The 27,306-nt window shown below is 44.5% G+C and overlaps 1 protein-coding gene and 1 long non-coding RNA gene across 6 annotated transcripts in view; one reads left to right on the top strand and one right to left on the bottom strand.

Moving 5' to 3' along the window:
- The first annotated feature begins 387 nt into the window (after nucleotides 1-387).
- Nucleotides 388-6,537, top strand: LOC123507310. Its single transcript, XR_006675635.1, has 2 exons — nucleotides 388-645; nucleotides 2,439-6,537. It is a non-coding gene; the product is annotated as an uncharacterized LOC123507310 (long non-coding RNA).
- Nucleotides 6,538-7,228: 691 nt separating this feature from the next.
- Nucleotides 7,229-27,306, bottom strand: part of LOC123507244 — a 43,047-nt gene continuing 22,969 nt past the window's right edge. The window contains exons 3-4 of one of the 5 annotated variants that reach the window (XM_045260009.1): nucleotides 8,739-11,393; nucleotides 7,229-7,453 (exon numbers count right to left, since the gene is read on the bottom strand). The gene's annotated coding sequence lies outside the window, so the exon portion shown is untranslated. Of the gene's footprint in view, nucleotides 7,454-8,738; nucleotides 11,394-26,774 lie in introns of those variants that run through there. The other 4 variants (XM_045260000.1, XM_045260030.1, XM_045260017.1 and 1 more) reach the window with 4 other exon arrangements.

Raw genomic sequence — 27,306 nt, 5'->3', positions numbered from 1 at the left:
CTAGAAAGGATCATCTCACCATACACACCCTGACACACAGTGGTGTTAAAAATTATGAGTGTCTGAAATGTGGGAAAAAATTCACCACAAAGTATGATCTTAGCACACACACCCGGATACATAGTGGTGTTAAGAATTATGAGTGTCTGGAATGTGGCAAGAAATTCACCACAAAGTCTGAACTCACCAAACACACCGTGACACACAGTGGTGTTAAAAACCATGAATGTGAGGAGTGTGACAAGAAATTCTTCACTGTTGGTGCTCTCAACAAACATGCCTTCAGACACACTGGCTTGAGGGAGTTCAAGTGTGATGTTTGTGGCAAGTGTTTCAAGACTAAAGGTGAAATTGCCCAGCATGTGAAGATCCACTTTTGAGGTGGTGTATTGTGTGGACCAGTGGGGCCACACCCACACCTATGGGAATGTGTGGTGGTGGTGGTGGTGGGCAGTGTGCTTCTTTCATTTCCTTTTTTTCTCGCCTGTTGCCTCTTTCCGACCCTGGCCTGACTTTCCAGCCTTTGCTCCTCGGCACAGCCAGATGAAGCACGCCTCCAGTGAGAACCGGTCTCCCGAGGGTGTCATCAAGGCTCTCCATCTCCAGCAGGACATGGCGGGGTCAAGATAGCAGACAAGCAAGGAAGTAAGTAAGTGCAAGTAAGAGTGAAAACATAAGTGGTGGAGGTGATTGGAGTAGTAATACCTTATTCCATTACCTAACCTGGCAGTGCAAGTACCATGTCAGAATCAAAACTAAGGAGATTGTCAGTCAACAATGGCTTTCCGCTGACCATCCTGGTGAACTAGACTTCAACTATGCTATCTTCCATGACCTAGAGCAACTGGTGCAACACCCTACTCATATTCCTGACCGTCTTAGAGACATGCCCAACATTCTTGATCTCTTCCTCACCTCTAATCCTGCTTATGCTGTCACACTTTCATTTCTGTTGGGCTCCTCTGATCATCAAACTAAACTTTTTGCCCCATCCATTCCTACACTGATGATACCACCCTACATCCTTTCAGAGATGACCAACCCTTCAGGAAGTCAACAGATCACGCAGGGACGCCACAGAATGCCTGACTTCCGATCTTTCTAAGATTTCCGATTGGGGTAGAGAAAATTTAGTAGTTTTCGATGCCTCAAAAACTCAATTCCTCCATCTATCAACTCGACACAACCTTCCAGACAACTATCCCCTCTTTTTCAATGACACTGTCTCCCTCTTCCACAATGAATATCCTCTGTCTGTCCTTTGCTCATAATCCTAACTGTAAACTTCACATCTCATCTCTTGCTAAAATAGCTTCTATGAAGTTAGGCATTCTGTGGCGTCTTCGCCAGTTTTTCTTGCCCCTCCAAATGCTAACTCTGTACAAGGGCCTTATCTGCCCATGTATGAAATACTCTTCACATGTTTGGGAGGGTTCCATTCACACAATTTTGCTAGATAGGGTGGAATCAAAAGCTTGTTGTCTCATCAACTCCCCTCCTCTAACTGACTGTTTTCAGCCTCTTTCTCACTGCCGAAATGTTGCATCTCTTGCTATCTTTAAAAACTTATCTCTATTTTCATTGTAACTGTTCTACTGATCTTGCTAACTGCATACCTCCCTTCCTCCTGTGGCCTCACTGCACAAGGCTTTCTTCTTCCTCTCATCCCTAACCCAAGAGTTAACCAGTACTCTCATTCATTCATACCTTTCATTGGTAAAGCCTGAAACTCCCTTCCTGCATCTGTATTTCCTACTTCCTACGACTTGTCTTCTCTTAAGGATGAGGTATTGAGGCATTTGCTCCCTAATTTTGGCTGACGCTTTTCTTCCTTGTAGAGAACCAGCACTCAAGTTGGCTGTCCCACCCCCACCTTTTTTTTTTTTTTTTTTTTTTTTTTTTTTTTTTTTTTTGCTGGCCCTCTTTCCTACATAAAAGATTAGATACACTTTTTAAAAGACACAGACAGACCAACCAACCGACCGATTGACCAACCAACACTTAGGGCAATTTCCCCTTGACCACTCAGGGCGTGGAGGTGTGAGGTGTGCGGTGTGAGGCTGCAGGGATGAGAAGACCATGCATGGTGCTGGCTGGCTGTGAGAAGCCTAAAGGACTGTGGTGGTGGTGGTGAGTGTAAGAGGAAGGACGTGGTGGTGAAGGTCAGCGTTCCAGTGTGTGCAGTGTGTGTCCTGTCAGTGTGGCTGATACATGATGCATAGTGTGTACTGGGCTCCTGGAAGGGTGTTCAGTGAAAGATACATAGATACAGGATTGTATATGTATGAATGTATGTAGTGCTTGTATAACAGCAGGATATGGTCTGAGAGGACACACATAGCCCAGGCCAGCACCCTAGCCTCCCATCACTGTATGTGTCACCACTCAGTGTGTGTGTTGTGTTGAAGATAATGTATTAATGAATGCTTTTGTTTCAGGACGTTGGTGTGTGTTGGATGCCTGCGTGACTCCATGCTACGCTGGCCTGCCACACCACAGGATACATTGATGATAGTGTCACCTCAGCACACACTACACTGTTGTCATGTGTGGCAGTGCCTGTAAGGACAGCACACCCCTCCACCAACACCACTGCTGTGTGTGGGTATGTCTATATATAACATCCCATCCCATATTTGATGGCATATAGGATGCACATGTGCATGTAAGATCTATCCCCGTTTGAGCGGGTGGAATTCAGGTTTAGCATATATTGTTACAATACATGTCATCAAGTTCTGCCAGTGTGGGGTGTGGTGGCTCTCTCTCTCTCTCTCTTTCTCTCTCTCTCTCTCTCTCTCTCTCTCTCTCTTCTGAGAATATAAGAATGTGAAAATTAGGGAAATGAAAATAAGGGAAGCTGCCTTTAAAGGACCTATTTCTTCCTTAGTTTTCCTCTTGTGTTAGTTGTGTACATGATTAGTCTTTACCTGGCTGGCTGCCTTCAACTCATAATTGCTTGTAACTTTCCTCATTAACCTCTTTCAATTGTTCTTTATACTGTGGCCTTAAAACCTCATCTCCTGTCTCTAATCTCTTGAATTAATCTATATGTACGTAATTCTCTTTTGTCCTATTTATGTATCTGTCACCATGCACTTCCTTTGTGATCGTACTGTTCTCTATGGGATGTTAGCTACCTTGCCTGTATGTCATTTACAGTGTTAGTACACCTCACCAGCATTTATCCACTGTAATCCCCCTACCTCCCCTTCTCAATCTCCACCCTCACTATGACCTCACTTAGCATTCTCTCACCCTCAGTCCATTTTTCTCCTCTTCTCCCTGTTCTTAGCTCTGACCCAGCCTTCTCTCCCTCACCTCCATTCTGGGCCCTCACCTCACCCTCCTTCCCTGCCCCTTGCCTTGACCCTGATCTTGATGTCACAGGTGGCTCAGGATCACTCCACTGCCAGGCCTTTGGATCAGCAACTACTGTACAGAACATAGAAATTGGAAAAAGGAAGGCAGTATTCTGTTCACTAGTTATCCGTACGTCTTGCATGCCCTGATTTCTCGACAAACACAGCCTCAATCATCCTTCCACTTGTCCCTTTACACTGTCCCAGCAGCAACACCATCCATTCCCATCCTGTCTTCTACTCTTTCATCCCTATTATGCCCAAATTCAGTCATTCACTTGCATCCTCTCCCCCATGTCACACATCCGGCACACCTTACTATGGGATTCAGACCACCTGTAGTTCCCTGCATTCACATCCATACACTGTGCCATGGCTCAGAAGAGAAGATCCCAGGCTGCCATCATACCACCCCTCAAACATTGGGGCCTCCTTTTCCTTGTACCTTATTCCAGAGTACCAATTCTTTTTAAACCATTTCATTCTTCTACTTTTTTGTGTGTGGAGGTGTTGCCACAAGCCTCCTCCTAAACCTCGCCACCCAGTTGCACACTGAGACACTGACACCAAGTAACTGAAATTTATTTAGTTTGGTGTCCTGCTTTCTTCTATCCAGCAATCTAGGCAACAGTTTCTTGCATCAAGTGCTTATTATGTATCCATGACTGGGTCACAGGGTGTGGCAATGTCAAGACACCTGGGTGGGTGAAAATGCAGTGTATGTCAGGAAGAATCACTAAAATCCACCTCACACACTGTGCCACATGTGCAACTGAGGAGACAGAAATGGTATGTGGGGATTTCAGACTAAGCTCTGCCCACTCCCAGAGACATATTCTTTTGTCTTGCTAAATTCATATTATACATGAGAGCGATTCTTTCGTCATAAAAGTACACTGCTTTCATGAGGGTGGCTTACTCTTACAACAAGCATTGTACATCCCTGCCTAACTTCTCTCTCACTCTTCACCCAGTCTGTATTTAGCTCTGGTGTCAACATACATGCTACACACTATGTTGATTATCTTTGCACTCAGCCCAGTCTTTCCAAAGTCTCTGCCTAACTTTTTTCTGTCCACCTTGTAGGCTTTCTCTATTCTTAGAAAAAAACCTAAATATAGTTTATCTCCCTCCTTTTTTTTTCCTGTCAATCATTTCATTCACCACAAACATGTTACTGTCAGCTCTCCTGTCCACACTGAAACCATTCTCCAATTCGTTCAAACCATTTTACACAGCCTCTTTCAACACTGCACTGAACACTTTACCTAATGTATTTACTAATGCAATCAGCCCATAATTCTACAACTCATTCTTACTCTTGTATCCTTCCTTATGCAACAGAGTCATCCTACAATCATTCCACATTCTTGGCACTCTCTTCTCCCAAACCTGGTTAACCCCTTCAGTAGCATGATGCATTTTTATATTAATTCTGGTTACTATTTGGTGGTTTTATACAGTTTCAGAAACTTATGTGGGGATTAAAAATAGTGAAGACTTTAGCCATTAATGTTCTGACTTCCATAGACCCTTCCTAATGTCAATAAAATAGTCTCGTCATACACAAAAGGTAAAAAATGCATCCCAGTATTGAAGGTGTTAAATACTTCTATGTCATCCTGTCAGTCAACCTCCCCACTATTTTTATTCATCTCAAACAATATCTCATCTGGCCCTGCTGTTTTCCCATTCTGAGTTTTCACACATCTCTCCACCTTCTCCCTGCTGATTCTCATTCATTTTATCTGCATTCATTCTCTCCATTGTCACACATCCTGCTCTCACACCACCACCTATATCTTCTCAGAACTGTCTGATTGCCTTCCTGATTCCTTCCTTCTGTATTATAACTTCACACAGACACCTTCCACCTTCCTGCCCTCCTACAAATAAAACTTCATTTTGTACTTACTTTCACTGTGATTGTTCTAACCTAGCTCACCACCACCAACATGTACCTGGGTAAGTGCTTCCTCCCTAGTGGTCACAATTAAGTCTACAATACTGTCGCCCTGGGTGGATTGTAATATTATCCACGTTTTTTAAAATTATCTCATCCTAACTACCACTGCCTCTCTCTCTCTCTCTCTCTCTCTCTCTCTCTCTCTCTCTCTCTCTCTCTCTCTCTCTCTCTCTCTCTCTCTCTCTCTCTCTCTCTCTCTCTCTCTCATTCTAAAATTCTCTGCTCTGACCACAATGGTTTTTCAAGGCCACAGAGATGAATAGCAGGATTTTCAATTGGTGTTTCTCCAGTTAATAATGCAGAAATCTTGTTACTCTGCCTCTAGAACTGTAAAGACACCTTAAAAACTTGTGTAAATTTAGATAAAGCCTTTTGAAATAGTGGAGGAAAAGCACAGAAGTGTTTGAGAATACCAACCTTTGTGTAAGATACCTCTCTCTACCAGCCCTTCTTGTCCACTGCATGACAGCATTCACTACAGCAGCAGTCATAGTGGTGGTGGCAGCATCTCACCACCAGCTGTGTTATAAAGCCACCAACAGTTCAGTGGTAGTGTTTGAGATGTGAGTTTCCTTAGTCAGTTGTGATTTGTAGTGCCTTGGTGGTTGCAATAGTGGTGTAGTGTCATCACCAGTGCCCCATCAGGATTGGATCGCCACATGTATGGTTTAGAAATGGATCTTCGTTCAGTGGTGGTGGTGGTTGTGGTCAGACTCGGCCATATTAAAAAACAACTTGGTCTCACTACCACAATTTCCCAAGGCCAAAGAGACAACTAGCTGGATTTTTGAGACAGTTTCTCTATGATAAACCAGGAGTGTTGCCAATCCATCACCAGAACCATAAAAATGCTCTTTATAAAAACATGATAATCTTCAATTAGAGACTTTGGAAAGCAGTGATAGTAAGAGCAAAGCATTTAAAGGTACAGCCCTATTTTTCTTCATCAAAGTTGTCAATGAAAAAAAAAAAAAAAAAAAAAAGAAATCTTGTTAATAAAAATGAAATAAGCTTTATTTGATTTTTTTTTCTTTCAATTTCTTTACTTACAAATGAAAAAATAGAATATAAAACTAAAGTGAAAACTGAAAATAAGAAATAAACTTCATTTCTTTACTAATAAAAAGCAAAAATTTACAATGCAACAAAGTACATTAATGTTTGTGGACACTTCCTCCAATAAATATACAATAAAGCAGCACGTTTGAATACTTAATTCATTTACCTTCATTGTGAGAGATTGGAAGGGAGGGAACAATTGAAGAAGGGAGGGAGAGGAAGAGGTAAAAGCTTGGTAGTGGAGGAGAGGAGAAGGAAATGAAGGAGCTTGAAGAGCAGAGAGAAGAAATGGAACAGAATTGAAGAGAGAGAGAGAGATTTACTCCACATCTATCTGAAATTAGCTCAAATCTTCCTATTCTCAGTAACTGTTGAACCCTGTCAATTTAACTCTCGTAGATTTCACACCAGGATTAACCTCACTAGAGAAAACAAATTAATTTAAGGGAAGACTCTATTAACTTCAACACTTGATTAAATTGTTTGGAAAAAGATACCAGTTTTTTTTTTTTTTTATTGTAACTATGAAGCTGAAAACCACAATAATTCTTTCTCTATATAAACTATTAGGCATTCTCTTAAAGAACATGTCCCGTCCGCTCTTCTTGATTCCCAACTCTCTCTTCGCAGCTGATCTGACACCACATTCATGAAGCCACGCTATTGGTCAACAAGGGTGGGAGAGAGAAGAGAAGGAGAAGGAAGTGAAGATTAAAATACAAGATAGAAAGAAGAAATGGATGATAAATGGAGGAAATGGAAATAAAACAAGATACATGGGAATAACAAAGGAATAACACAAGAGATAGAAAGAAAACGAATAAAAAAAAAAAAAAATGGGCTTATCAGACTAGCCATGTACTCTTGAAAACACCATTAAAGACCCATTATAGGCTATCATATACACAAATTACTTACAGAATACCATTAACGTTTAAGAACAGCAGTAATGGTAGTGGTGGTGGTGGTGTCTGTGTAGTGATGGCTTGGTGGTGTTGAAGGTGCAAGATAGAGCCACACTCTTCCTTCATCTCTGCACCACCAAAGCGAACCGACATGATGAGCACTGAAATGAAAGAGACCTATAAACTTGCTAGCATTTCTTTCACATCAAGATTCCCTTCAGTACTTGGACGCGTTTTTTTTTTTTTTTTTTTACCATATTTTGTGTAGACCATTTTATTGACATTAGGAAGGGTCAATGGAGAAGATTAATGGCCACAGTATTCACTATTCTAATTAAGTTTTATGTACTATTAGACATTAGGAAGGGTCTATGGAGGTCAGAAGATTAACGGGCCCAATCTTCACTGTTTTAATTGAGTATTTTGTGTGTTAAACCATTTTATTGACATCAGGAAGGGTCTTGGAGGTCAGAAGATTAATGGCCTCAGTCTTTACTATTTTGAATCCTTACACGAGTTTCTTGAAGCTGTACAGAATCATCAAACAGTAACCAGAATGAGTATGAAGACACGTCCTAGTAACTGAAAAATGGACAAACTGATTAGAAGCACTAACACTATACCACCCATCCAACAAACACACACACACACACACACACACAGCCGCTGCTTCAATACAGTAATGCCACACAGGGCACCCTTTGGAACACACCATAAGGCCGAAGCTGCATTGAGAACAAGAAGGCAGGTGAGAGAGGAGACTAAGGTGAGCGAGAGAAGTGGTGTAATATTGAGAGGCCATATTAGAAGAAATTTCAGACGAGTTTCTATGGCAACATACTTCACCCGTGTTAATTTGACACTTAAGTAATATGAGAGGCATGTGCTATTAGGTGGGCTAATAGTATTAACTGTAGTAGTGGTGGTGGCAGTGGTGGTGATAAACAGTACTATTATGTTACTGTACGTAGGGTTTACATTCAGGTTCAGGTTGTTGTTGGGAGAGATGCCTTTGCATCGGCAATCTCAACTCCCTATGGCGTGAGTGACACCCTGAGGCTATAGAGTCAAGAACCGCACTCAAACAAGTGCGCATCAACATGATGCCTCATAAAACATTAAATACTAATGCATAAATGCTTTACATATGTTTTTGTGCACATCAAAAATGCTAAACATTTATCAAGAGTAACACAGCTCCAAGCAGCCTATCGGTGACCAAAGACCTTCCGAGGCCCTCCTCAAGATGAAAGCATTAGTAAGACTTCCCCCAGCAGCTAACGGATCAGACAGAACCAGACCACTACCCACTGCCTAACATCGCCGATGTCACCTCCTTCCTCCATGGCACCAAGATCTTCTCTAAGCTTGACCTACTGAAAGGGTACCAGTGCAAACAGATGACATCCCAAAAACCGCCATCACCACGCCCTTTGGTACATTTACCTTCGAGATGACAAGACCACTGGCCGCAGCAGCTGCATGGAAGGAGTGAAGATAATGCTGGAGGTCATCTGGAAAGTGAGAATGAATGCAGACATCATCGGCATAACACGTGACTGTAATTCCTGGAGTGTCAGGCAAGAGGGAGATCAAACGGTGCATACAGGTGTTAAATTAAAAAGGACTCGGTACTCCTCCCTGCAGAGTCCCCAAATTAAAACTCTTGGTGGAACTGTAGGCCTCTTTGAGACCCGAGACTTTCTGTTGCTTAAATATGCCCGTATCCACTTCAATACTCGCCTTTTGATGCCAAACTCTACCAACTAGTCAAGAATTATATCCCGGTTTGCAGTGTCGAACGCGCTCTTGAGGTCGATGAAGGTAACTATACTGCTGGAGGAGAGGCGCGTGTATAGCTCAGCCAGGCAGTGGCGGGTGCTGCGCTGTGGCAGGAAGCCGAACAGTCGAGACGAGAGTACATCTTCCAGCCGGTACAGGAGACTGGGCAGCAGTACTTTGCTGAAACATGATGTTAATGAAACTGACCTGAAATTTGTGGGTACTTGGTTTGGGGATGGGGATGATCGTACTCTTGGTCCAGGAAGCAGACACAGATCCCTGACGGTAGCAAAGATTATATAGCTGCAGTAGAGGATTTCCAGGCACTCGATGCAGCAATCTGAGGACAGAATAAGTTGTGCCATCATCCCCTGGTGTTGTGGCTTTACCTCTAGCAAGAGCCCGGCGCAGTTCGTCCTATGTGATGAGTGTGTCTTTATCATCATCTTTGTCCAGCAATGCCTGCATCAGACGGACGGCTCGGTAGTCTTCCCTGACAGAAAGCGCTTCCTGGACATCTTCAGGGAGACTGCTGACACTAGACTGGGCAGCCCAGACATCAAGGAGTTCCTGAGCGTACTCACCCGGATTGTGATGAAGCGCACTGGCAGGCTTCATTTTGATGACCCTCCTAATCAGCTGCCACATGGTTCCCACACTCGTCTGATGGTTGATGTTGTCAGTGAGCTTCTTCCAAGAGTCCGTCCTCGCACATTTCTGGAGACCTACCATTTCATCCCTGGAGACTTCATACTGGCGCAGATTCTCAGCTGTTGGATCTTGTTGGAACCGTAGACCAGCTTCCACTGCTGTCCTCTCAGCTTGAAGAATGTACTCATCAAGAGTCCAGGAAAAGGCTCTCTGTGGTCACTTGGATGTGAGGCCTAGAAACATATAGATTATAGAAATCATGTGTAGCTTTCACAAGTGAAGAATACAGCGAGTCTGGAGACCGGAGATCAAACTGTGGAAGATAGGCTGTCATATAGGCTATGTATGGACGATGGTGGACAGATTCTGGACCTGCTGGCAGAGAGTAGTGAAACTTGAGGGCAACGTGATCCGAGAAGAGACAAGGGATGGAAGAACAGTTGACACGGGTTGCCGCCAGACCAGACGTGAAGAGGTGATCGAGCGTCCCTCCTCGAGCATGCGTCGCTCCACCAGTAGGCCAGCGTGTGAGGTGGTTACTACGTACGTACTGGAGAAGACGGCGTCCATTGGTGTTAGGTGTTGAGGCGGCGTCACTAAATTCCTGATGACGAGCATTAAAGTCACCCATGTAAAGCATTCCTTGACCTGCTGGTGGTGAAAAAGAAGCAGTGACTAGGACGGCAGGAGCACAATAAACATTACATATTTGTATCTGACCAGCTCCAAGAGTTAATTAAAAAAGCTGAAAAGTAGTGTCAACGTCAGTAGAACAACGTAGTAGTTTATGTTGTACGGATGAGTGGAGGTAAGTAATAAGCCCATTTCTTGCGTGGTGGACATAGGAGACATAGCTTGTCAACACAGGAGCCTCTCTGTCGTGTCGAGGCCCTCCTATGAATGAAGATAACTTGTGGGTGGAAGCGATACACATAACTCTGAAGGGTAGCAAGCTTGTCAAAGGCGGGTTATTCCACATGCATTCCAAGATATGATATCTAATGAAACCCTATTGTCGAAGAGCATGTTTTTTTAATTTACGAGTGTCTGAGAGAGGACGAGTGGTAATCTGAGAAACGGTACGAGAGGGACTAAAGGCACTGCTAAATTAATCAATGCGTGACTCTTAATTTACCAAACCTTTCCTGTGTTGCTGAGATGGAAGTGAGGACCGTTTGTTGTGCGTCCACCAGCAAGGTGAGCCGTTCCTCCACGCTGGCTTGATTGGTGATAAGGCTGGCCAGTCGAGCTTCAATGGTGTCCAGACGCGCTTCAAGGGAGTTACAGCGAGTCTTCAATTCATCCACAACGCTGCGAAGAGCTTGTACCTGTGGTGGTGAAGTGGTAGCAGTTGAACCTGATGGTCCATCAGCAGATGCTTGCGTGGATAGCGTGGGCCGAGAGAGTGACGATGATGGAACTGGTGGTGGGCGTCTTGAGCAACCGTGTCACACACTGACACCAGGCTCCTGGCAACGAGGACAGCGCCATTTGGAAGTGAGTTCTATTGGAGGCGATGTTGGTCGCTCAGCTCGTCCCTCCGCAGCGGGCGACGGTAGTAGTGGGGGACCACGGTGCGGGCAGCTGCGGCAGTCGTGAGGCTTTGAACACCAGGCACAGCGCTCTGAAGCAACACAGTATCGGGATATATGACCGACTCTCCAACATCTGTAACACGTTGGTTGGTCATTATCCAATTTACGGATCTCGCCGAGGAGACATAGCATATATATATATATATATATATATATATATATATATATATATATATATATATATATATATATATATATATATATATATATATATATATATATATATATATATATATATATATATATATATATATATATATATATATATATATATATATATATATATAAAATGTTTTAATGTGTTTACGTTAATATTCCTCCTCCTCCTCCTCCTCTTTTGTTAACTAAGTAAATCTAAAACCTTATGTCTTTAAAATTTTCTAATGCACGAGGGGAAACTGGCGCAGGGCAACAAACAATATAAAAAAAATGGCCCACTGGATTGCCAGTTCCCTTAAAGACCGAGTGTGTGTGTGTGTGTGTGTGTGTGTGTGTGTGTGTGGGGTGCAAGCCTGTGGAGAAAAGAGAGAGAGAGAGAAACAGAGCTTAGAAATGGCCTCAAAATTGCTAAGTAAAAAAAAAAAGTCCTAATGAGTCTCGCTTAGCTAGCAGCGGCTCACCACCAATCTCAAGGGAAAGGTCTGCAGGAATTCAGTGAGGCAATCTCTGGCCCGAAAACAGCTGCCACCCGGTAAACCCTTCCCTCTTCCTCTCTCCCACCATTTTAATCTATAGAAATATGACATTTTCTAAAGTTATTAATTGATAGAAGCTAACATTCCGGATATCTGAATAATTTCTAGAAGTCTCCCCTGGACGCAGATTTCAACACGTGAATTCCGAACATGTCTGGAAAAGTCTGGACGTACGACAACCCTGACCTAAACAGTGGTCCGATCCTTCTGCTTGGCGTCTTCCCACAGTCGTACGCGCTATTAGGTTGACAACACCCTCACAAAATACAGTCTAAGATTTTGAGACTTAAATTTTTGGTGTTGCTTGAGGTGAAAAAAAATTGTGTGTAGTAGTAGCATTAGCAACAGCAGCCGCAGCAGCAATAGCAACAACAGTAGCAGTAATAGTAGTAGGAGTAGTAGCAGTAGTAGTAATAGCAGTAGTAGTAGTAGTAGTAGTAGTTGAAGCAGATCCACAAGTAATAATAATAACACCAACAACACTAACAAGAATAAAAAAAAAAAAAAACCGACCAACAAAGAAGTACTGCCACTCATTATAAGATCAATAACGCCACAGTGAGTGACCGCGCCAGCTACACGAGGCGAGCGACACGATACAGACCCACAAAGAAGACGAGGCGGTCCTGCACGTCACCGCTACAGGGAAGGCCGCCTTCTTACTGTCACCTCTTCACCTCAACCTCTACTGCCTTGAACACCTGGATAATGCACTGAACGACACACAAGTACAGTACACCTAACCAAACCGTAATGATAACCTCACTTGCCTACGTGTGTATGTGTGTATGTGTGTGTGTGTGTGTATTTACCTAGTTTTACAATATTGTACAGGGTTCGAGCGGGGTTCATAGTGTCCTGTCTCCTTACCTCCACTTACCTAATTTTACTTTAAATCTATGCATATCATGTCCTGTAATAACTTCATACTTCAATGTATTCCACTATTCCACCGTTCTATGTGGAAAACTGTATTTCCAATATCCTTCACGCACTGCCTCTTCCTTATCTTCTCTCCATCTCATTTTTTCCTTGCAGTTTTTTCTGTCACCGTCACCAGGTCTTGCTTGTCTATCTTTTCAATGCTATTAACTATATTTTATAGAATGTTATTAGGTTTCCTTTTCTTTTCTATCTTGTAAGGTTGGCAGTTTCATTTCCTTCAGCCTCTTCTTCACATGTTAGGTCCTTTAGTTCCGGAACCATCTTTGTAGCTACCCTCTGGATCTGTTCTAATCTTCTTATATCCTTTTTCAAGCTCTGTGACCACACCACTGCTCCATATTCCAACTTTGGACGTATCATACTCGTAATAATGTTTTTCATCATATCCTTGTGTGTGTGTGTGTGTGTGTGTGTGTGTGTGTGTGTGTGTGTGTGTGTGTGTGTGGTATTGTAAGGACTTTTCTTTTCACATCAATGGTTGACTTTTCGTTTCCTCCTTTTTATCATCCTCCTCCTAGTTGGCGAGCGCTCCCTCTTACTCTTCACTTCGCCTCACACTCCTTTTTTCGTGCCATTCTCTTTCATTCGACACACGCACTTGATCCAGTCAACCAGCCAGCCAGTAGCTAGTCAATCAGTCAGTCAGTCAGTGAGTCAGCCAGTTAGCAAGTCAGCCACTCAGTAAATCAGAAGTTTATAACGAAAGAAATATCAGCGTAAAAGCCGGATTGTGGATTCTTTCAAGACACAAAGAAACAAAAGAAACGGCACAACCGTTGCAACTTTGTCCATCTCACGTCGAGGAAATAAGAAAACACGATGACGCTAATAATGTTCATATTTGAAAGAAAATTAAAGAAACAATCTAAACGTTTGATATTTTGCATTACCACGAGAAAAAAGAAAAACATATGGAAATAAGGAAAATTGTACTGATACCTGAACGTCACGAGGCAATATTGGAGTATAAAGCGCACCATGGAGGTGGGAGGTGGGTAAGCGGTGGCCCACCAAGGAGGAGCAAAACTCGCTACAAAAAGGAAAAAAAAAAAAAAAAGGAAGAAAAAAAAATCAACTCTAAGTTTTCATATAATAAAGCAAAGTATGGTAAATGTGTATATACTATTGTCCACTTAAAAATATTTGAACTATCGAATCCCATAGCATATACACACCTTAGCTCAAGAGAGACACACTGTATACTAGTCAGTCTATCAGTCAGTCAGTCGGTCAGTCATTCTGCCAGACAGACGGTCAATCTATCAGCCAGACAGTCAGTCATTCAATCAGCCAGACTACAAGACTGTCATTCTATAAGCCAGAGTCAGTTAGTCACTCAGTCACTTACTCAGTCAATATGTCTGCCAGACAGTCAATTTATCAAGCAGACAGTGAGTGAGTCAGTTAGTTAGTCATTCAGCCAGTCAGTCAATCTATCAGCCTCACAGTCAGTCAGTCAGTCACTCACTCACTCAGTCAAGCTGTTAGCCAGACAGTCAATCTATCAAGTAGACAGTCAGTCAGTCAGTCAGTTAGTCATTCAGCCAGTCAGTCAATCTATCAGCCTGACAGTTAGTCAGTCAGTCAGTCAATCTATCAGCCAGCCAGCCGGCCAGTCAGTCAATCCATCAGCCAGTCTGTAAGTTAGTCCATCAGAAAAAGATGACATTACCTTTGAATATTCAATACCAACACAGAATACACTGACAAACAAACCAACACACCTCCACCAACACCTTGCAATACAGACACACCATTTGTACACACCCGCCACCGCTCGTCACTCGGTAGGTCCCGTGGTATGGCGAGCTTAGGTTAGGTTAGGTCATTCTGGGCGGCGGAATAACATTCCAAGACATGTTTGTGTCCGTGGTGGAGAGAGGAACTGGTGGTGATGGTGGTGGTGGTGGTGGAGAGGATACAGGTGGGTGAGTTAGTGAGCAAGGAGCAATATTTCTCTCTCTCTCTCTCTCTCTCTTTCCGGACGTCGCTTTGTGTGCTTACAGATTTATGAGCGACGTGGAAAATTCTGGTGAGCGATGACAAGACTGATTGCGTGACTCGCTCGTTCTTGGTGACTGACGCGTTCATTCCTTCACGACGGCAAAATAACACATGCTACAGTGACCGGCGTGGCGAGTGAAGGGAAATGTTGCAATTGTTAATGATGTTATTAGAAATGTTAGGAGTAATGTTGTTAGTCTGGATTCTTTTATACTTCTTATTCGTAGTTTGGTACTTTTAATTTATTTTAATTTAATTCAATCTTTGGTTTTATTACCGGTTGGCAATAGCATTTATTTGTCCATTTATTTTTTTATCATCATCATTATTGTAACTTTCATTCATGATTTCGTTTTGTGTAAATTCAGACTTAGACGTTCGTTTTTTTTTTACGTGTATATATTCTTAATGGGGGTTAATATTATATAAGAAGATTATTTTAAATCGGTCTAATTAGTTATTTATCATTATTTTTATTTAGATTATCAATTGATGGTGGAGAAAACACAGACTCTGATGACCAGACAATGAACAAGTATTACATTCCCTCACCTTGGCCAAACATTGACAAAGCATTCTGTTGCCAAGTAGTGATTTACCAGTCCACCAAACATTGACCAAGAACGTATTCACTGAACAGTCCCTAATACGTTCAACACCAGCATGACCTCCAGCACCAAATGAATTGAAGGCAATATATCAAAGCAATGCTACAAATAATACCAGGGTGCGTATGAAGTGCAGGAAAAGACCAAATATGTTAAACTAGGATTCAAAGGCGTCAATAGATTACCACTTATTCTCCTTTCACCGTTTGCCCAGAGTGAGGGTTGACGCCATGCATGTATCCGTGTCTCCTCCAGTGGTTTGTGTACCTTACCTCTTCTCCTGTGATTCCACCACAGTTACATCTCTCCACCAAAACACACTCGCCATACAGCTGAGAGTGTTTGCACGAAGGAATACGTAAGAGGAAGACAAACCCCAACAGAACCCGAGATCCCTACACGGCTATTTGTAGAACTAACCTCCACTAACTACCAGTATAAGAAACGGAACAGCAATGTCAAAGGCTGGTGCGAAAAGAATAGCAACTATGTGACAGTAAAAAGTGTGTTCCCCCTTCCAGTAATGCAGATATCTTGTCAAATTATTGTTAAAACTTAAAGAAAAAACACCTTGAAAGTAAGATTGACTTTAATTAAATACACCTAACTTTTCAAAAATAGTAGAGCTATGGAAAGTGTTTCAGAATATCGTCCACAAAGTCAAGAGAAGCAAAAGTGAAGTGGTGTGGGCGTATGGAGGAGGACAGTCTCATGAAGGAAGCAGTGAGGCAGACGGTCCACTCAAAGATCCACCGGCAGACAGGAACAAGAGAGTGAAAGGGCCATTCCATACCGGAGACGACGCACACGACGCACGAGGCGCGAAGCCGCGTGGCTTAAAATCGCGTATTTCCAATAGGAGTGTTCACACCGGATGCGAAACTTTGGGCCAGATGCCACCCACACCGCGCGCATCGATTCTAAGATTGCCGGGCAGGTGACCTTTCTTGCCATAGCATCGATGGGTCATGCGCCTTGGGACTCCCGCCTTTGTGCTCTCGTCTCCAGAGACCCACACCTTTTTTTGACCGCACTGACTTGACAGCTTACTCCTCAACTCTCTCCCACTCATTCACTCACTGTCCTTCTCTGTGAACTGATGAATGTCCTGTAGTTGGTGCCTTGCTTCTTAATATCTTGTTCACTGAATGATGGAACTTCAGAGAACTGAGTTGGAGTCAGTCTGAAATGCTATCCAAATTTCTCTCATCCATTTCTAGCTCTTAAACAAGATGATGATAGTCACCACATTCCAGTCGTTTCATATTTGCTTGATGTATCCTATTCCTTTACCTCTTATTATTCAAAGCTAAGGATAACATTGTTAACTCCTCTTCTTCCATCTCCTCGTCCTTCTTCTCCACGTAAAGAACTGTCAAGTACTCGTAATCCAGCCTCTACCACAGCGAACGCCTCGTCAAACATCGCGCCCGTTGTGAACATACTCATAACAATCAAAGTCAGCCCGACTCTCCTGCGTCGTGTGCCTCGTCTCCGGTGTGAAAAGGCCTTGATAATGGAGAGAAAGAGACATGGGGATTATGGGGCTGGTAGACGGTGTTACGGCCCGCCCGTAACATATTCACTACCATCACCTCCTCCGCTTGCTACCTCGTTCGCCACCTCTCCACCTCCCGTCCACGTCACCGTCTCATGAATCCTCCACGTCACTGTCTCATGAACCCTCCACGTCACCGTGTCATGAAGCCCCGCTACTGTCCCGAAGTTGGATTCACGCGGCCCCATTCGACTCAAGCAGAAGTGTTAAGCGAGCTCCCTGATTTCTGGAAGTCAGTTGAGGTCAAGGCCTCAACCAGTGAACACTATGCCTCTTGGACTACCGTGAGATCCACCTCACCCAGCACTTCACCACTGCGACACCTCATAAGTATCACTTTCCCTCGTCCCGTTTTTTCCACATTGCCTCCATATAGGATTAGTATTATTGTTAGGTATTGTTAAGTTGGGTTCTTTATTGTTATATTTATTTATGTGTTATATCTATATATGTATGTCAGTTTCATGTGTTTCATGTTATATCTATGTGTATGTCAGTTTCATGTTATATCTATATCTGTATGTCAGTTTCATTGTTATTGGGTTATTAAATAGCTTCTTGAGTGCCCCCTTTGCATATCCTCACCAGTTGAACCTGCAGTGTTTTTTTTTTTTTTTGTTATTGTTCACCGGCTCCCGGATGCCAATCTTACCCATTTAACCGGTGAACGTAACAAGGGAAAGAGAGGGGAACACAAATGTTTTGCTCGTGACAACATACAGGAAGGGAAGACTCCATATGAGATAAAACATGATAAAGGGGCACAGAAGATCGTTTACTTATGAAAAGTGTCCATTTATAGATAATGCCACGACACAGTCGGGAATACAGAGTTTGCATTGATAATAATTTAACTTGAAGGGGAAAACAAATGAGGATAATTAGCACTGCGGCGAAGCAAAATGACCTGAGTTTATCACAGCAGCAGGTTCAAGGCAATGAACGGATAAACAACTAAGTTCTTAATACATTAGGCCCACAAAGAACCATGAACTAACTCAATGCTGATAAAGAATGCCTCTAAACTGAATGATCAAATTAATACATCAAATCAAGTCATTTGTGTGGTAAAGATAAGTTATTTTTATTTTTTTTATGTATACCATGTGGGCTTTTCACGGGAGTTTATGGGCTAATGGGGATGCTTTTTTCGGGTACCTCCTATCTCAAAGCCCATCCGCTAGGAAACCGTTGCCCCGAGTGAGGAAACCTAACCTACACTCGGACCGTGGACAGGATTCGAACCCGTGCGCTTGGAGATCCCTCGGACGCATGGTTCCACTGTACCACGGCGGCCCCAAAAGTTGTCAAGGTTACTCGGAGCTTCACTCATGGCAATGCATCAGTCACAATAAACAAAACGAAGACGTAATACTGATTCGTCTCAATGCAAAGTGAATGAAGAGGTTACACAGAGAATGGATATGTGGCTTCCTCCCTCCCTTCACCCTTCACCCTTTTCCAGCACACACAGAAATAAGTACAGTGCTTCTCCTTGGCTACCTCCATGCACTTTAGCCTCGGCAACTCACTCACTCACTCACTCATTCACTCACACACACACACACACACACACAGGATTACTGACACGAGTGCTACACTGATTGATCATATTTGGGCATCACATGCTGAATTAAATTGTTATAACTATATAATAAGGACAGACATCACTGATCATTATCCAGTAGTTTCTAAATTTAAGCTTAATTTTCCAAAACGAAGTCACCCAATAAGTATTATAAAAAGACCTTTGACACAAACCGCTTTAAATAATTTTGGCAACGATCTTTCACAGGTTAACTGGAGTAACTTATTTGAATTAAGCTGTCCCAACGAAGCATTTAAGGCATTTTTTAATGAATTTGATAGTTTATTTAAAAGCATTTTCCAAAAAGAAAAATTTATTTAAATAGTAAAAAAGAAAAAAGCCCACATATCACATTAGCCTTAAGAAACTCCATTAAAGAGAAACACAGACTTGAGAGACTTGCACATAAATGGCCAATAATATATAAAGAAACATACAAGAAATATAGAAACAAGCTAACTATTGTTTTAAGAGAAGCAAAAAGTAATTATTTAAAAAATCAATTACAGGATAACCAAGGTAATCCAAGATCACATTGGAAATCTATAAACTCTATACTTGGCAGAAATTATCACACTAGTAATGACCATAAAATAGAATTAATACCACCTTGCTCTGAAACCGCTAGTAAATTTAATGATCATTTCCTAAAAGCAGGTATAACACTTAATCACACACAAGATGGTAGCCACCGTAACTACCTTGTTAACCCTCCTACGTTTTCTATGTACTTACCTCCTGTATGTCCCACAGAAATTGAAAGCTATTTACAGGCCCTTAATATTAGTTCACCCGGCTATGATGAAGTGTCACCTAAAATTTTAAGGCACACATCCACCTTCTTGTTAAACCCATTAACGCACATAGTTAATATTTCATTAAAAACAGGGATTTTCCCAGATAAACTAAAAATAGCTAAAGTAATTCCAATACATAAATCAGGCAGTAAGAATGATATTAACAACTACCGTCCCATCTCAGTTTTACCAGCTTTCAGCAAAATATTTGAAAAAGTCATTGCAACTCGTTTGTTGAACTACTTGGAAAAACATAATTTTCTATCTGAACATCAACATGGTTTTCGTGCAAATCACTCCACAGAGTCTGCAATAGTAGAATTTACAAACAATGTATACAAGCACCTAGAATCAAAACAACATGTAGCTGGTGTATTTATTGATCTATCCAAAGCCTTTGATTCCTTGAACCACCACATTTTATTAGACAAACTGAAGCATATTGGTATTAGAGGTGTACCACTGCAGCTTTTTGAAAGCTATTTGAGCAACCGATATCAGTCCGTCTTTTGTAATGATATTTATTCTTCCCTTAAAAGCATATCTAAAGGTGTTCCGCAAGGATCAATATTAGGACCACTACTTTTCCTTGTTTATATAAATGACATTACCAACGCCAGCTCAAAACTACAATATACTATATACGCTGATGACACCAATCTATTACTAGGCGACAAGGATATACTTAGTTTGCATATAAACCTAACCACAGAACTAGAACTAATCAATCAATGGATTAAAAATAATAAATTAAAACTCAACATTGCCAAAACTAATTATATCCTCTTCCAGAATCGATCTTTAGACTACCATCTGCCACCACTGCTGTTAGAAGGCGAAACGTTAAACAATGTGACACATACTAAATTCCTGGGTGTTCATATAGACGAAAATTTAAATTGGAACTATCATATAAATAATGTATATTCAAAATTATCAAAGATGTGTGGCATACTATACAAGGTACGTAACCATCTGACTACCGAATCAATGATAAGCATCTATTATACCTTATGTTACCCTCATCTTATATACTGTGTGTCAGTTTGGGCATGTACCTGGCCTTCCTTCATTAATAAATTAAAAATTGCACAAAATAAAATCTTAAGGTGTATATTTTATAAAGGTAAATTCGATTCAGCATCAGGTATTTTCTCAGATCACAGAATTTTAAATGTGTTCTCCATCCATAAGTACTTTCTTCTTCTGTTCATATTCAAAAACATTACACACACACAGGGAACTACAGTTTTCAGATTATTACAAAGTACTCACTGCACCAGAAATAGCAATGTTAATTTAGTATGTCCACCATACCGAACAACTCTTTTTAAAAATAGTATCTTTTATTCTGGCCCACAGATATGGAATACTTTACCTACTGACATTAAAAACATTTGCAATACGGGTAATATTAATCAATTTAAGAAGATATTAAAGAACTATGTGTTTTCCCTCCAAAATTTATAGGCTTATTATGATTGAGTATATTTATTCTGATATTATTTTTGTATATTATGTTACTGTTATAAAATTATTATTCATGTTATTATAAAATTATTATGCATTCATGACTGCATGATTATGTTCTGTTGTTTATTTATTATTATTATTATTATTATTATTATTATTATTATTTATTATTATTATTATTATTATTATTATTATTATTATTATTATTATTATTATTATTATTAACTAATATAATCTGTCACAGGAGCTCTAGCTCGACTTTGGTTCTGCCTAAAAATGTATCTGTCAAGGAGCTCTAGCTCGACAGGTTCTGCCTATGAGGATGCAGAAACACCAGGATCTTGCTTGGTTTATTGGTGGAGCGAAAGAGTACAAGGCGAGCTGTGACAAAGCGGGGCCAGCACTGACTCCTTGTTCCCATGGCGCCTGCTTATATCTAGGTAAACATATCGTACCGCTCTTGGGTAAATACAAACTCCTACACTCTCCCCCCAATTACACTGGATGGTGTAATGATACAAATGAAAAATAATATACACTGTGGGTAGCAAATGAAAAGTAACCATAATACATGTCCTGGAGTGACACAGTGAGTTAAACTAAACAGGAGAGTTCAAGACATAATCATCAAGGTGCCTTGGTGCTCGCTGGGTGCGACGAGGCCGTGGTGTGGTGACGCGCACAGGTGTATGGGACGTAGTCAAATCATCCGACAGCTGTGGTTCACCGATGAGAGGACGAAGATGACGTCTATTCCGTATGGACGCTCTCCCACTACCGTCGAGTCGTAGAAGATACTGGCGGGGTGCAGACAGCTCGAGCACGGTTCCCACCCGATCCCACCGCCCGCTGGATGGGTTTTGGATGCGTGCTCGCTGCCCGGGCCTTAAGGGTGTCAGGCTGTGGGCGTGCTGGTCGTGCCGTATGGATGAGTTGACTGACGTGTCGATCATGGCACGTTCCCGATCGCGCAGTGTTCTGCCCCACTGCTCATTGATGAAGTAGCGGGAGCTCTCCACGGGTATGGCGTCTCGCAGCTGTCTGCCTGTCAGTAGCTGCGCTGGGGATGCGTCGAGGCCGTGCAGGGGTGTGTTCAGGTACTGGAGGATCGCCCTGGCAATGCTGTCGGTGTCTAAGGAGCCCCCGCGAGTTGTGTTGCCTCTTAGCAGCCTCTTGGCCGACTTCACAGCTGCTTCTGCACGCCCATTAGATTGGGCGTAGTGGGATGATGAGATTCGTAGGGTGACGCGCCAGTCCTCGAAGAACCTTCTTGACTCGTGGCTAGTGAGGTTGGTGCCCCCGTCACATGAGAGCTCTTCAGGGATGCCGAAGCGTGTGAACCACCGCCGGAACAACGTGATGAGGCGGGAGCTGGTGGCTTCCCAGACAGGTGTTCCACTTCTAGCCAGCCTGTCAGCCGGTCGGCGTAGGCGATGTACACATTGCCTTGTAGCTGAAACAGGTCGGCCACGGCTTGTTGAAACGGTAACTGGGGTGGTGGGGTGGGCAGGAGCGGCTCGGCTGGCTGAGAGGGCGTGTGCATCTCGCACACCTGGCACTGGCGTCGTTTTGCTCCACTTCTGCGTCGATGCCGGGCCAGTATACAGACTGCCTGGCTCTGCGAAGCATTGAGTCTCTGCCTTGATGACCGGCGTGGAGATTGGCGAGCACGGTGCGTCTGAGGGCGGCTGGGATGACGAGGCGGGGGAATCTCTCATCGCTGGTATATAGAACAATGCTGCCTTGACACGACAAGTGCCGCCGCATTCTGAAGTACGGGCGTAGCGCGGCCGGCTCGGCGTCCTTCCGCTCACCCCAACCATCATTGGCCACGCACTCATGGAGGAGCCGATATTCCTCATCTCTGACTGCCTCCTCCTCCACATGACGTAGGTCTACCACATGACCCACATCGTCCGTAGAGGCGTCTGCTGCCGCGGCGACCATGACAGCGCACACTGCTTCATCGTCAGCCTCGTCTGAGTCCTCTGGTGCGCTTGCTAATGCTGGGTAGCGCGAGAGAGCGTCCGCGGCGCAGTTGCTTTTCCCCCTTGATGTACTTGACCCGGAAGTTATACATCAGGGTCCTTTCTTTGATGTTGAGGATGCGGGGGTTGTGAATGTCCTTCAGCTCCTTGTCACCGAAGATTTTGGTGAGCGCCTTATGATCGGTGATGAAGGTTAGGTTTTTTGCAGCCTAAGAGGAACAGGCGGGCCTTCTTGAGACACCAGGCTATCGCGAGTGCCTCGCCCTCCAGTGTGCTGTAGTTCTTTTCTGCCGCGGTCAGGTGCCGGCTGCCGCAGAGGACGAGCTTCCATCCGTTGGGACAACACATCGGTGCCTCCAGGGACACGCATTGGCAGTACTGCTGCGACACGACGAATCCTATGCCTTGCCGGCTGTAGTCAGTTAGGACGGCCGTGGGGCGTGAGGTATCATAGAACTTGAGGCCTTCTGCTGCTAGCTTTTTGATGGTGTCCTTCGCTGACGTGAAGATGGCGTTGAGTGTTTCGTCCCAATAGACTGTTCTGCCGGCTGGCTTCTTCAGGAGCTCCTGAAGGGCTCCATGATGGGGCAACTGCTAAGAAGGGAGCCACCTGGTTCACCAGGCCAAACCACGACCTGATATCCGTCAGTGATGGGCTTGCAGGCATCGTGAAGTCTGCGATGCTCTTGATGAGGTCGTGACTGGGCTGGTAGTCTTCCCAGCCGAGTACATACCCGGCGAACGTGACGTTCCTCTTGCAGAAGCTGAACTTATCAGGCCTCAGCGTCACCCCGTTGTCGTGGCATTTCTGTAGAAACCCATACGTATGCCAGAAGGCTTCCGCCACACTTTCATCGTGCAGAAGCGTGTCGTCAACACATTTGATTTTCCTGGGCACGTCGCTCATGACGTCGTCGAGGCGCTTCGTGAAGGCGTCCTGCGCTGCGCAGTGCCCCATGGGAGTCCTGCGGTAGCGGAATCGTCCCCAGGGGGTGATAAACGTTGTTAACTTGCGGCTTGCACTGTCCAGGGGTATCTGGTGGTACCCGGAGTACGCGTCAGCGACGGTCTTGAATGTGTGCTTGGGCACGCTGGAGATGAGGTCAAAGGGAGTCCTGGTGTGGTGAGTCTCGCGCAGGCAAGCTTGGTTGAGCTACTGGAAATCCACGGTTCTGCGTGGCTTCCCGTTTTTCTTCGGCACCACCACCATGCACGCACACCACTCGGTCGGCTCTCCAGCTGGCACTTCCTCTATGATGCCTCTGGCGATGTCGTCGTCGAGCTGGCGCCGTACCTCGTCGTAGAAGTGGTGCGGGACTGTGGCGGGTACGTGCACCGCGTGGGGCGTGCGCCGGGGCGGAGGTGGATGTGGTGTGGTGGGCTACGCATTTCTGGTAGAGGTGTGCGCTCTGTTGCGAATACCGTGCGTCCAAACTCCTCCAGGAGCCATTTCTCTAGACGCCCACGTTCTCTTCCACCAACTCGCAGGGCGGTGACAATGGGTGGGCCGAGGTCTTGGGCGCAGGGCTTGTCAGCGCGCTGATTCTGGCTGCGGGCGAGGAAAATCTTGCGGCACCAACTGAAGGGCTCTGCAAGCTCCGAGTGACAAGTACAGCCGCTGCACCCTTCAGCTATGTATACGCACTCGGACGTGGTGATGGGCCCCACTGACACCTCGCACGTGAGGCTTCCCAGAAGCTTCACTCCTCCACCGGCGACGTGGCGGACTGTCCTGGGTGAGACGTGAAGTTGCCCTGGGGGGATACCAAGACACTCCAGCAGGGGCCGGCCAGCGATGCACACCTGAGCCCCTGTGTCGGCTACCGCCGTGGTGCAGCACTCCGCCTGCGGCCAGGGGCAGACGATGCACACTGAGAGGTCTGCCGTCGCCTCCACGCCCCCTACAATCACTGCGTTGGAGGTAGCGGGGCCCCTGCCTGGTGTGAGGGCGCGGCACACGCGCCAGAAGTGCCCTTTACGCCCACAATTGCGGCATGTGGCGTCGCGGGCGGGGCACTTGTCATTGCCGCCGCACCCACTGTCCCCACAGCCCTTGCACCGCTTCTGGCTGCGCCCTGAGCTGGCACGACCGGAGGCGCTGCGGCTCCAGGCGCGGCGCTGGTGGTTCACAGCTGACACCTCGGTGGCGGGGGGGCTGGGGGTTGCGGTGGGTGGGGGGTGGACGCTCCTGCGTCCGCCAGGGCGGCCACGTTCCCTGTGGCCCGCCGCCCTGCCACCTTGTCTGCGGCCTCTATGATCTCGCACTGGTTCACCACATCACTTACGGACGTCAGGCGAGGGAAGCACCGTAACACCTCAGCTTTCATGTTGCGATCACTGAGCCCCATGACTACTTTTCTGCTCATGATATACTCGGTCAGCGAACTATCACATTCTGGGCAGCGAAAATTGCACTCGGCTGCCAGGGCACGGCACCTCGACACGTACACATCGACACTATCTCCCGGTTCCTGGGAGTACTGAAAGAGGTCGGACCATGCACCTACCTCGCACCGCTGCCCCACCACCACACTTCTGACCACCTCTATCGCTGCACTGGTTGAGAGCTGCCGGAAGTCCTGCTTGTCGAAGCGTGCGTCGATACGCTGCTGGAGACTGCCGTCGCACAGGAGACGCACGTATGGGGCGGCGAGAGGCGGGAACCACCCGCAGATCAGGCCGTAGTCTTCCACGCTAACGGCCCATGCCTCGAACGCTGCCGGTGACATGCCTTGAGTTGCCGTCCCAGGACCCGACGGGGGAGCCGGCGGACGATGTGATGGTGAAGCTGCTTGTGCGCCAGGTGACCGTGTTGATGCAGATGGGGCGAGGGGTGTGCTGAAGGGCCCAGGCCTGGGAGCTGTGGCGGGAGGGCTTGGTAATGGCGGATGAAGCGCCACGCGGTCTCTTGCCGGTGTTTCGGTAACTACTTCTTCCAGGGTTGCTTGCTCCATTCCGGGGTTACCTCGGACGCGTCCTGGTGCCTCACCCCAGTTTAAACGATACTGCGCCATGTTGGGGTGTGAGGGGATGCAGAAACACCAGGATCTTGCTTGGTTTATTGGTGGAGCGAAAGAGTACAAGGCGAGCTGTGACAAAGCGGGGCCAGGACTGACTCCTTGTTCCCAGATCTTTACAACATTTTCCAGACATAATCAAGGTTGTGCGTATCCTCAAAATAGCCTCCAACATCTTATGTTTCATTCGATTTCGCACTTTTGTCTTTACAGCATTAACATGGGAAAAAATCCTCTCAACAAGTGCGTTGCTCACTGGCGTTGTCAATGCTGCCAAATTATATCTGGCCAGAGCTTCATATGGCTTTCTACCACCTTTTTCATATTTCTTTATTGAAGCCCAAAAGTTAACTGGATCTTCTGGGATTCCAGAGCTGAAGACCTCTTCATTATTCCAGGGATGATAAAGAATTTTTCTGTATTCTTCACAAAGTTCAAGAGATTCTTGGAGGTGAGGAAATGGAAGTTCATTGAATTTTGGTCGCTCGCTGTTAGGCGTGTTGTCCGTGGGCCTGTAAGAGCCCGTCCCATACTGGAACTGAACGTGTCTAGCGCTCTCTCTCTCTCTCTCTCTCTCTCTCTCTCTCTCTCTCTCTCTCTCTCTCTATATATATATATATATATATATATATATTTTTATTCCTATTTCTTTACATATTCACTTATTACCAAATTTTTACACTCCCATTACCAGATTGCCAAAACACTGTAATTCATTACCAAACTCGTTTTTTATTACCAGATTGTGGTAAATCTGGTAATGAAAACTGCCAGTTGGCAACCCTGGTTCCCATGGCGCCTGGTTATATCTAGGTAAACATATCGTACCGCTCTTGGGTAAATACAAACTCCTACAGTTTGTTATTAGGTATATGTATTCATGTATAGATATATGTGGCAATAAACTTACTGACTTACTTACTTACTTACTTACTTACACACACACAAAACAAGCCCTGCGCACAAAAAGAAAAGGAAACACACACACACACACACACTGCACTTTTCTATTTCTGTATTTTCTCCTGCGGCTGCATTAACGATTTCCAAAGAGTACCAGCATCAAAACATCTACAAAAAACTAATTTGGCTGACTTCGTTTCCCTTTTATTGCTTCATATATTTAATCAATTCATCATTTTATTTTGATTATTTCTTGTCCCTTTGGTCTGCCACTCTGACATGTGAGAAAAAGATCCACGTTTTCCACTAAAAATGACTTCAATGTAGATTCCAGTTAACGTAAAGCAGAAACCAATGAAGGATCCAGCAACGTTAAGTGCTTTATTTTTGAGTAGCTGCAATAAGTGTAC

The sequence above is a fragment of the Portunus trituberculatus genome, chromosome 2, assembly GCF_017591435.1.
Source record: "Portunus trituberculatus isolate SZX2019 chromosome 2, ASM1759143v1, whole genome shotgun sequence".
In the NCBI taxonomy this organism is placed as follows: Eukaryota; Metazoa; Arthropoda; class Malacostraca; order Decapoda; family Portunidae; genus Portunus; species Portunus trituberculatus.
Note: the sequence above shows the minus strand (reverse complement) of the source record. Positions and strands in the feature narration are given on the sequence as shown.